Source organism: Silurus aristotelis (assembly GCF_946808225.1).
Source record: "Silurus aristotelis genome assembly, chromosome: 16".
Taxonomy (NCBI): Eukaryota; Metazoa; Chordata; class Actinopteri; order Siluriformes; family Siluridae; genus Silurus; species Silurus aristotelis.
Genome location: NC_139589.1, coordinates 2,168,820 through 2,181,441, shown reverse-complemented (window position 1 = coordinate 2,181,441; position 12,622 = coordinate 2,168,820). Strand labels below are relative to the sequence as shown.

The 12,622-nt window shown below is 38.0% G+C and overlaps 1 protein-coding gene across 2 annotated transcripts in view; it reads right to left on the bottom strand.

Annotated features, from left to right (window-relative positions):
* LOC310738955 (uncharacterized protein) overlaps window positions 1-10,827 on the bottom strand; it is a 96,567-nt gene extending 85,740 nt beyond the window's left edge. For both annotated transcript variants that reach the window (XR_014537190.1, XM_083564479.1), the window contains exon 1: window positions 10,628-10,827. The gene's annotated coding sequence lies outside the window, so the exon portion shown is untranslated. The remainder of the gene's footprint in view (window positions 1-10,627) is intronic.
* Window positions 10,828-12,622: the final 1,795 nt, after the last annotated feature.

Genomic DNA, 12,622 nt, shown 5'->3' with positions numbered 1-12,622 from the left:
TTCAATCTTTTCCTTGAATCTATAAATGTCCAGATGTTTCACTTTATTTTCAATAAAAAACCTCCCTCAGTTTTACACACTCTTTCGCCAAACATTTAGTACTTGGCTGTGCCACTTGTAGAATTCACCATAGATGTTCTTCACTAGTTGGAGAGTCTTGTGATCCAGTTCATCCCAGAGCAGTTCAGTGGCTTTGGGTGCAGTGACTGGGCAGACCATTCCATGATACATGACACTCCAGACGACTGTTTGCTCTCTAAATAACGCTTACAGAACCCGGACGTATGCTTCGGCACACTGACTTGTGTGGTGAAGTCGATTCGAATGAGTCCCAGTCCAGACGGAATAGCATTGTGTATGTTAAAGTATGGAATAGTAGCCATGTTGGTTCAGAATTCCTTTCACAAAAATGTCTTATTTGGGCTCATTTGTCTACAGAATCTTCTTGCAAGTTCAAGTTCAAGTATTTATATAGCGCTTTAATATAGTATAATGTAATATAGAATGTATATAATATATAATATAATCAAAATATTTATATAAAAATAATTATATTTATCCCTGATGAGCAGTCTGGGGCGAATGTCTAAAGGATTAACTCCCTTAGATGTTATGAGGAAGAAACCTTGAGAAGAACCAGACTCAAAAGGTAAAGCCATCCTCGTTTTGGTGATATTAAAAATGTGGTTATGAATCATAAAACAATACAAAACAGCAGAGAGAGAGAGAGAACTAGCATGAGTGTGTGATTATGAGTAATGTCTTTTCTAGAGTCTTATACAGTCCAGAAACATTCTTTCACTCATTCGCTGAGTGGATTTATAAAAACAAACAGAAAAGTGTCTCAAAAAAATATAAAAGACTCCACATTTTTTACCATTTGCACTTCTGTTTAGATGCTAACTGCGATTCATTGGATTTGTATTTGTACAGTGAGAATAAAAATGTTTATCTAAATAATGTTTTTTAAATATTTTTACCCGATTCGTTTATCATTCTGGATTCTGCATGACTAGCGAGTTATGCTAAGCAATCAATCGTGAAGAAAATGTGATGCTAACTCTGAGAAATTTCAAAATTATCTTGCTGGTTAGCAAAGGTTTAATAATAATCCTTCTGAAATTAAATACTAAGACTCATTATCTACCAAAAACAGAGTACAACTCATTTTCAAAAGTTGTGGGAATGGGGATAAAGTACTCCGCTATGGATGGTCTGAAATCCTGCTGTGAGAGGAGGAGGGTGGGTGTTGGGCTAGCAACCTGACCCTGTAACAGAAACGGAAACGGCAAGTAAGCCATCAGGCCGTTTAAAAAAAAAAAACTTAAAAGCAAGAACGACTATATTGCAAACTTGGACTTATTCAGGGAAAAATGATCATCGCACTGCCTCACTTTATATCCCCTGCACAATTTTTTTGGTTAATGTCTTTATCATTATTTATTATTTTATTTTCTGAATAAAAAAATAAATCATATTTTTATAGCACCAGTACATCAAGATCAATTCCATGATACTAAGCACTAAAGATGATTGATTCTAGATTAGATTGGGCTCATTAATTACACTGTAGTCTAATCTAATTTTGATGAATTGATAATCCAGTTTGGTGGAATCTGACAGTTCACTGCAAATACACTATAAATATTTCTCCTACTTTTCCCACTGGTCTGTCTGTCATGAAAAACCGCAAAACCAACGTGCCCAAGGGGTCTCATCACCCGAAACATCATCATTCAGGTCTCTGCTCTGCCCGGCAGCCCGAGCCATGATTAGCTGACAATTTATTCCCTGCCTGCAATTGAAAGGCAGGGTGCCCAAATGGTAATGTGTTTAAAATGTCATTCGAGAGGTAAGGATCTCATCAACCTTTGGTCACCCGGCCGCTTTGAATATTCTTATTGGCATCATGCATTAGTGATAAGCTTTTGAAAAGTAAGTCAAATTTAACCTTCACCGTACCTCGCCCACATCATGAATATTAACCAGGCCTATTATGTGTACATGATCTGAAAGAATTTAACCTCACAGCACCAGGATCCAGGCCCGGATTCTCTCCGGCTCTGGGAAAGGAGAAAAGAGGAGGCTGTTTATTGCATGGAAATGGTGTTTGCTCAGGTAAAGACAGTACGCCTGGCCAGATTAATGGGTTATCTCTGAACAGTTCCCCGGAGATGGATAAAGGATTTATAACAATCAGGATGGAAGTGTTTGCTCAGGCATGGAGATGAAAACATACAATTTAAGCAAAAAGCAAATTATGGACAGAAATTTGTGAAAGACCCACATGAATATTTATGCGTGCAATGTTTCCGTTTAATGATCTTAAGGCATTATCGTTGAAAAAAAATTTCAACCATTTAAATACAGGTTTGTACAGAGTCTGATTTATTCTAATGTATATCACAATAATGGCACTGACCAGGACTGACGAAGATCAAGACCAAGGGTCTAATTATAGCGAAAACAAATTGAGAATTGAAACAACTGAATTCTTTACAAGGACATGACTTTCCTTCTTATTGGCTTCTCACATCAATCAGTCAGCTGTTTTCTAGAAGAAGAAATTCAACAATGGACATTGTCTCAAAACAGCTTTACAGATTTAAATCGGGTATAAAGTTTTATAAAAGAGTGTATAAGTTGAGTGCCTATAAGTTGTTGCTTCTAATTGTAAATTTGTCCCTAATGAGCGAGCCAGTGGCGACTCTGGTGAGGAAAAAGTTCATGAGATGGCATGTGGAAGAAATCTTGAGAGAAACCAGACTCAAAAGGGAACCCATCCTCATCTGGGTGGCACTGTTTCCCTCTCTCATGTCTTTATTCACTTTTCAAATAAATGTATCGGAAAAATTTTTTTTCTATCAAACCCGTGTTTCATTTACTCAATTGCTGCTGTTACCAAAATATTTCGGTACAGGGCTTTTAGTTCGGTTCACATGTGTACCGAATGCAATCCGTTTTACATGCGGAACATAGTTAAATTCTGCGTTCCATCAGGAACGTATTAAGTGGCGGACCGCAAGTTTGTTTAGTCTCTGCCTCGCACTTTAAGCGCATTGTTTTAATCATTATTATTAAACTTGTAAACATGCACAACAATGCCAAGGGTATAAAAATAAACTAGAGTTAGCACAGCATCACTGTGGCTAGTCAGTACCGGAAATACGATTTGTTTTGCTCGATATTTTGTGAAAATATTAAAGATTCTTTAATGTTTAATGTCCAGCTTTAAGAATTTCTCAAAAGAAAGAAACACCACAAACATTATTTAACTGTCAAATCCGAGACCATACTGTGTTTAGTGAGACCAGTGCAACGAAATCGAGACAATCAATCATGAACATGAAGAATGAGATGTCTCATAGAGTGAGATGACTCGGGTGAAATGTGAAATGGGGAGGGCATCCAGGGTAAAACATGCCAAATCAAATAAAATCAATTTTATTCCGGATCGGTTGATCCGTGTTACCAATGACCACCACAGGTATTGTTAGCCAACTGGGTACCGGTGGAAATTGGACAACTGTTGGCCGAAGGAGGAGAAGAAGAGGAGGAAGATGTCGAGACTGGAGGTTTAGGTTGGTACATTAAATGTTGGTACTATGACTGGTAAAGGGGGTGAGGGAGCTGATATGATGGCGAAAAGAAAGTTAGATATGTCTCTGTGGACTATGATGTTTGCGGATGATATTGTGATTTGTGGTGAGAGTAGGGAGCAGGTGGAGAAGATCCTGGAGAGGTGGAGGTACACGCTGGAGAGAAGGGGAATGAAAGTCAGAAGGATTAAGACAGAGTACATGAGTGTGAATGAGAGGGAGGGCAGTGAAGGGATGCGGTTGCAGGGAGAAGAGGTGGAGAAGTTCAGGTACCTGGGGTCAACAGTGCAAAGAACTGTAAAGTGTAGAAAAGAGTGCAGGCAGGGTGGAGTGGGTGGAGAAGAGTGATAGCAGGAGTGATTTGTGATAGAAGAGTATCTGTGAAAGTGAAAGGGGAAAGTTTATAGGACTGTGGTGAGACCTGAGATGTTGTATGGATTAGAGACAGTGACATTGAGTAAAAGACAGGAGGTGGAGCTGGAAGTAGCAGAGCTGAAGATGCTGAGATGTTCATTGGGAGTGATGTTTATTAGATGGACAGCGCATGTAGGAAGTTTTAGAGACAAGGTGAGGAAGGTGAGATTGAGATGGTTTGGACATGTGCAGAGGAGGGACATGGGGTAGATCGGTAGAAGAATGCTGAGGATAAAGCCACCAGGAAGGAGAAAAAGAGGATGACCAAGGAGGATTTTTATAGATGTGGTGAGGGAAGACATGCAGTTAATTTTGATGAATGATATTCAATGAACCAAGTCACTAAAATGATCAATCTTCCCATCACTAGTCAGCACAGCAATTGTCACAAGCCTGGACTCTGGTTGTGTGCCACAAAGTCCTCAGCCCCACCCCCCCCAATCCTCAGCCCCACCCCCAAATTCAGCAAATCGCCCAAGCAATGATTTTATGTGCAAATGGACCACAATTCCCCAGGGCCTGCTCCATGTCCTCTTATTTGCTAACATTGAACAGCTTTGGACTGTCGTCATGAAAGCCACACTGATCTCATCCTTACGCTCTAAAAAGGCCCTGGCTTTATTGCATTTTGTTTATTGATTTATTTCTTTACAACGTAAGCCTGGGAACGTGGCCTCATTAGCAGCATGTAAAGGCGTAATCTGCCGGCAACCTTTACTCCAAAATGTAGCAGCTTTCCTGATTTCTTTTTAAGCCGAAAACGAAATCGAATCCGGACTCGATAATGAGCTAATGTTGCACGTTTCATAAATGTCTGAAATGTTATTGTACATGCCACATGAGCGCAATTTCTTTCCAAGGTACGATGCAAGATGTATGATGTGTGCCGACGCCTCTCAGAGCTCCACCAGCTCAAATCTGAATTGAGATCATCTATCAGTCCATCCGCCTGTCAATTGGCTTTCCTCTCGACGCCCCTGTTTTTTCCTCTGGTGTTTTATTTAGCTGCGCTTCATCTGACAAGGGAATTTCTTCCTCTCTTTCCCTCCCCTCTTCGGCGCACACTTCGAGCTGCCGATATCGATTTGGTCGAGGGGGTGCACTCACAATTCAGCAAGTGGGGCCTTGTTTCAGGCTTGCATCAGGCTTGCAGGATTGATCCTCCCTCTCTCTCTATCTCTCTCTCTCTCTCTCTCTCTCTCTCTCTCTCTCTATATATATATATATATATATATATATATATATATATATATATTTCCCTCTCTTTCTATCTCTCTGTTTCTCTCTCATGCCCTTTTCTTACTCTTCGAAGGAACTTTATTGGACGAAACAAAAAGAAAAAGGATAACTTGCGAAAGAGGTAAGCAAAAAGAAAAAAAAAACAAGGAGGAGCGTCACAAGGCCCGGCATTCTGCCTTTTTGCCGCCGGGTCGAACCGAGAAATACAGGCTTGGAATATCGGATTAGGAATCAAAGAATTCCACGCGCCTGCTGGGTTTAGAGCAGCAGGAGATTCGAGAGTTTGGCACTTTGATGGTGCGAGTCAAGTCAATGGACCTCAGTGAGGGTCGCTGCAGCCGATCCTCCGACTGCACGTCTGCTGTTAGGAACACAGCTCCATGCAAATGAGCTCAATTTGCTGGCAAATCCAATGCATTTCCTGCCCAAAATCCAGTTCGTTATCAACAAACGATCCACAGGAAGACATGTAGTACGAGTTTAACGCTTGAAGTTCCGAGACTTGGGGATGTGCACCGGCACACGAGGGCGTATTTGTAAAGTTAAAACCCGGCCATTAATAAAAGCGTGCAAACAAAGCACTAATTAACACATAAACACACTCCCATGAGCTCGTCTTCATTAGTACACCAGCATATGCATTGTGATCTCACCGTAAACAACGACTGCTCCAGCTGCTCCATCAACTGCCAAAACACTGTTAGGTCACAGACGTGGTGTCAGATTGAGATCTTGTTTTAATCGAGGATTGAAAATAAAAATATAAAAAAAGTCAAGCCGTGCTTCTCTTCTGCATATATCTTAATTGAGGTTAATTAGACCATAAACAATAAGATTGTTGTAATCATTTCATCTTGTGTGTGTGTGTGTGTGTGTGTGTGTGTGTGTGTTTTCAGTAATTTGATGTTCCAGTGTGGGAGATTGTTGGCTTTAATACAAATCATGTTTGAATCGTTACTTTAAGACCTTAAGCCCTCCCTTGGCGTCTGGAGGATTCGGATAATGAGGCCTGCTGGGATTTCAATCATTTCTATATATCTGGTTGAAAAAAAAATTAAAAGAAGAAAAGGAAACAGAGGAAAAGAAGGAAAGAAATCAGCTCATCTCCGGACCCTCTCGACTAATTTCTCAAGATTAATAATAAACAGAAACTCCTCTTCTTTAAAAGAAAAAACTCCCAGATTTCTGTGTTTCTTTAAATTTATCAGCCTTGAACTCCCCCCAGAACCTCGACGCTGAAACTCCCCAAACAATTTCTCACAAGCCTCCTCCTTCATCAGGAAATAAATAAATCCCTCAGATATCCCCTTTTAGACACCTCTTTATTACATTTTCCCCCCAAAGTCTGCTCTTTCTCCAAGGTTTTTGCATGTTGCCTGTAAACAGTCAATAAAAGCATTTTGGATCCCAGGCTGAGGCAAATTTGGGAGTGTACAGGAAAGAGAAAAAAAAGAAAAGAAAACATCATGCACCTTGTTGTTGTGGGATAATCAAGTTCTGGGCAAGATGTAGAAAACAATAGTTGGAAAAATGTAAAGCATTTTGTGATTTTCTTTCTTTCACTCTTTCTCTCTTCCTCATCCCAGCTCCAGCGTTCATTATTTAATGATTAAATTCTAACTCAACATTTGCAGTAACTCATTTGCAGTTTTAAAAACATACATACATAAAAAAAAAAAAGTAAGACAAAGTATATAAAATCACTCATATTCTACGTACTTAAAGCATTTGTGATGTCCGAAAGTTTAGTTTTTTCAGTATATGACAGTAAAAAAAAAACATTACTGCATATTTTATATATATATAAAAAAAAAACCACGATAAACAGACGCCACCCCAAAGATGCTATCGATAGATAGATAGATAGATAGATAGATAGATAGATAGATAGATAGATAGATAGATAGATAGATAGATAGATAGATAGATAGATAGATAGATAGATAGATAGATAGATAGATAGATAGATAAACTTAATCATACAACAGAAACTCATCAATCATCAGAAAATTATCAAACAGAAATCTATCACAATACAATTCCCTGTGTTTCTCTTGTTTTAAATCCTAAATATATGTCTAGGAATTTATCTGAATTTATATATAAAAAAAAATTTCCATCCATATCTGGTTCTTCTCTCAACTATAAGCACAAAGTTGGATGCACACAATTGAATCAGACGTCTTTAGATTTGGCTTGAACTTTTCCCTTCACTTGAACTACGAGACCCAAACCCCTGTGCACAAATCCAGCTCCATGAAGATCTGCCCGTAAAGATCCAACTCTATGGAACACCTTTGGAATGGATGTGAACGCTGAGTGCACCCCAGACCTCCTCAACTTCCATTTACATCAGAACCTGACTTTACTAACACTCTTAGCTGAATGAACACAAATGTTCATAAAATCTATTGAAACATCAGTGGAGTGGAGATTTTTGTATCCCACATGTGGAATGGGATGGGACAATATTTTTATTAGGCCGTCAAACGATTCAAATATTTAATTGCGATTAATCACACGAATTGCCATGAGTTATCTCATGATAATCCCAATTTAATTGCACATATTTATCGGTTCTAAATGTACCTTAAATAAGTTTTTAATACACTAATCAACATGGGCATGGACAAATATTAATGCAAATGTATGTTTATTATTAGTGAATCTCAATGTAGGGCATGAAGACAAAATATTCTTGTAAATTCTAAGTAATTATGGTGTTTTAAATGGCAAAAAAATCATCAGGACGGCAAACAAACTTTTTGCTATGTTTCCACACGGACGGATTTAATTGCCGGATGCGCTCATCGTGGCGGATTTTGGTGCTCGATTTGAAAAATGTGCGGTGGAGTTAATTTTAAAAAGATATCCGCGTAAAGAAAGGACGTCGTGAATAAACGTGCGTCGCGTTGAAAGTTTTAATTTCGCTTCTTTTATATTATTTATTTATATTTTTTATGGGGAAACAGAAATGCGCGCTGCATTAATCACGTTTATAAAATTTGGGCCGTTAAAATGAATTTGCAATAACGTACAATAACGGCATATTTTTCCATAAAGTACAATGTTGGCATTGTATCACACACAAAAAAACACACAAAAAAAACACTTTACCTAAACACGATACCTTAACTAGCGTTACAGGTAATTAAAAAATAAATAAATCTAAAAAATCAAAAAAATATCAAAACAAAATGTTGATGTAAACAAAACGTCATTTCACTTTAGCTTTGATTTGATTGTAGGTTCCCGCTGAAGATGCATTTCTCAGATATCAGAACGCATCATCTGATTCTCTCTGAAGTGTGAGTTAGAAAAGAACCCGTCCTACTGAAACACAACACTGAAACACAGGATACGTGTCATGAAACCTGATACACACTTGCTTACTGTTTATTAATTTGTCACACACACACACACACACACACACACACACACACACACACATAGAATAGGAATATTACAACATATCCTTCACCCTTGAGGATGTTGTACACTCTATGAGTGACAGTTGGTGTCCCAGAGTGCACTTTATTGATCATTCTGAGTCTCAGATCGCACAGAGGGTCAGTGTAGCTCTGATATCCTGTCCTTTAGGGTAAAGACTTTCAGCACATTACATACAGACAGTCAGCATTTTACACACTCTTAATATATATAATATAAAAAGAAATGTTTTGGCAGCAAAAAGGGACCAACACAATATTAGGCAGGTGGTCATAATGTTATTCCTGATTGGTGTGTGTGTGTGTATATATATATATATATACACATCGATATATGCCCATCGCTCATTTACAGAATAAACTTCTTCAGCAGTTTGAGCTACAGGAGCTCATCTGTTGGATCGGACCACACGGACCAGCCTTCACTCCCCACCTGCATCAAAGATCCACGACCCTGTCGCCGGTTCACCACTGTTTTTCTTCCTTTGACCTTCCTTTGATACAGATAGATATACTGTAGATACAGTGTGAAAACTGGATTGTGATTGGCTGAAAGTTTAGGTGTGAGTTGAACACACAGGTAGTTAGCGGTCAGTTGAATTATCGTTGTAAATGAATGTGCAGCTTATAAACACCTGTAATCATAGTAACATCCAGTTCCATCCAGAGTGGCAGCTATTTTAGACATTTTCTAATGACCTTGCTGAGCTCCATGGAGGGGTTTTGCATGTGGTGGGACTTCAATGATGAATCTTTTAGCCACAAGATACAAATTTTGAGAACTGGAGAAGAAAACAAATTGTTCAAATGAGAAATATAACATCTTCCAGTGATCACTTTTTAAGTGGATTCGGAGGCAGTTGGGAGGATTCACTGCATATGAATTGGAAATGCATCGCAGGGCAGCAAGAAAAGACACAAAGTTTAAACTGGAGAAAACCAGAGAACCCAGAGGAAACCCAGGGGATCTGGGTAAATGATTAAAACTAAATGGCAATGCCACCATTCTGTGGTCATTAAAAGCGACATCAAATATATAAAAAGGAACAAAACATCAAGTCGAAAAACAAAACAAAATAACATTTAAGGTCAAATAAACACCACTCTGTAAATCATAGAACAATAATCACCCTGTTCATCGCAAATCCCTAAAACACACACCGATTCCACAAACCGCTTTACTGATACATTTTCTGAATAAATGGCAACACTGCCATCTGTAGGCCGCGGTGCAGAATGTCAACGGAAACGCATCGAGCGCTCGTCTTACTCAGCCTTCAGAAAAGTGGAGCAGCGTTGAATAATTGATTTCTCTGGCCTTTAGTGAATGAACGGAATGTCTTTGCGTCTTTGCACTTAAGCCTGATGTAGACTATTGTTCTCCAAGATGTTAGGACACATATGAACGACTACACAGTGTCCTCAGCTGTCAAAAACTCTAATCTTATCCAATCAAATCAACCAGATTCATTGATTTAACAATTCTGTCTTAAGATAACTGTTTGTCTGAATTCTAGATTAGGAATCCTGACTTCTGAAAGTGAAAATATCCCCCAGAGACTGGGGTCACTATAACCCCATCAACATAATAGGTAGATTCCTCTACTTGCTAGCAAAAACTATAGCAGTATGATCACAGTTTTAAAAAAAACATCAAAAATAACATCCAATTTTGAGGCATGAGTGTAAAGCAATTTGGGAAAGACGTCTAGACATCTTACGTAAAGCTGGTTTAGCTAGTACGTCAGATTTCTATATGAAGTGCAAGAGATTAGCTGTAAACACTTGGACCAATATGAGCTTTTAAGATATTTAAAACACAAACTATTTTGATTGATAATTTACATCCAGTTACACTGTACAGCACACGGGTGAAGCACAAACACCGAGGATATCAGGTTTTGTTTGTGTTATCAGCATACTTACGTGTCAGGTGGTGCCCAGTCTTTACACCCCATTGGGGAACATCATTGCCGTAACCCCATCATAGCCTCATTGACAAAGAAAGTGCATCATCTTGAACAGTAAACACCTTTGGTGGAACACCACTGGGGTAACATCATTGGGGGAGCACTATGGGGGGAACACCACTGGGGTAACATCATTGGGGGAACACCATTGGCAAAGTGCTTTATCTTCAACAGTAAACACCATTGGGGGAACATTTTTGGGGTAACACCACTGGGATAACATTTTCATAAAATTTTTATCTATAAACATGAATTTTGTTTTATATGATTAGTTAAAGGTACCTATTGGGATTTAAAACCTTTTGGACTATTTTATTTATACAATTTTTAATTATGGTGACCAGCAAAATGCTGAAACTGAATTTGTCTTTCATATTTATTTCCTGTTTAAAACGTGTCAGTGTGTCAAAATTTTGTTTTTGAATCAATAACGTCAATCTTTAACGTGGTGCCATTACCAGACTTATTAATTATCAAATGTGCCATATGTACACATCGTTAACAAATTTACGTGTGATATTAATCACAAAAATATCAATAAATTATACATTTTTTGTTTTGTTTTTTTGAGTAGATGAAATTTTCTAGCAGGATTGAAACCTGTTGCTCCAATGATCCGTGTCAGTAATTGACAAAGAAATATTATACCTAATATTTGAAATGGCCACTTCTTCTTCACTCATGTACTCTTTCATTTTTATTTTTTTTTTATATACGTTTTATGCTAGCAATAATCAAATTTAAAACAGGAAATAATAGAATATAATTACTTATTTTATAAACAAAAAAATAAAAAACAATTGTTGTGCTAATTTGCATATTTGATAGTCTTTTTTTTTCAAGTGCAAAAATGGTTGGGGGTATAATAGCTGGTCACTGGGGCAGTCCCCTCAAAGGTACCCCATTGTACCTTTCAATATAGGTATATTTTTACATTGGGAAAGGTTCTAGGCTTATTCCAGAAAGTGAAAGGAATCCTGAACCAACATGGCTCCCATTCAATACTTTAACACCATAACATTCCGTCTGGACTGCGGCTCATTGGAACCGACTTTACCGTACAACAAGACGATGAGTCGATGCGTACGTCTGAGTTCTGTGGGTGTTATTTAGAGAGCAAACAGACGTCTGGAGTGATATCTATCATGACCTGCCCAGTCACCGCACCTAAATCCTACTGAACTGCTCTGGGATGAAGTGGATGGAGTTTTACAAAAACGCACAACAAAGTATTTCAGCTGAACGTTTGAAGAAACGAAGTGTCCGGATGCTGAGTGTGTAAATCTGTTCTTCATGCTAAGGGAGGATTTTTCAGTGAACATAAAGTGGAACATCTGGACATTTCTAGATTTGTTTGGGCAAAGTCAATGTTTATACCATTGCATTACCGAGTTTGTTGCCTAGAAACGGAAAGAACATGCATGTGTCTTTCAAAAGCAATAAAAACTAATGTAGGGAAGAGAAGTACAGAACTGTTCTAGTTTCTCAGGGTAAAAGGCATTTAACCACATGATGGAGACAAAGCCTAGTGTGGAGCAGCAGTGGTTTGTCACGTCACCCTGATCAGGTGCAAGAAGGGAAAATGACAAAGCAACTTCATCTCTCATAAAGATGGAAAATATAACAGCCATTTGTATTATGCACTTTGCCCTCTGCAGATGCAGTTTGTTTATTTCTAATTCAATTAAACAATGGGCTTCATGGGAGATTACTTTTTTTTATATATATATTTATTATATTTAATATTTTATATATCCATATCCATAAATGTATTAAAATAGTAAAAATCTGTAAGAGCTTTATTGCAAAGTATGTTTGCAATGAATTTGTTTCGGTAACAGAAGCTTTCAGGTGCACAATTTTTCAAAAGTAAGATAGATATAAATAAATACAAAATAAAATAAATAAATGAAAAAGAATGAAAAGTTATTGCACATGTTTTAAAAAGAAA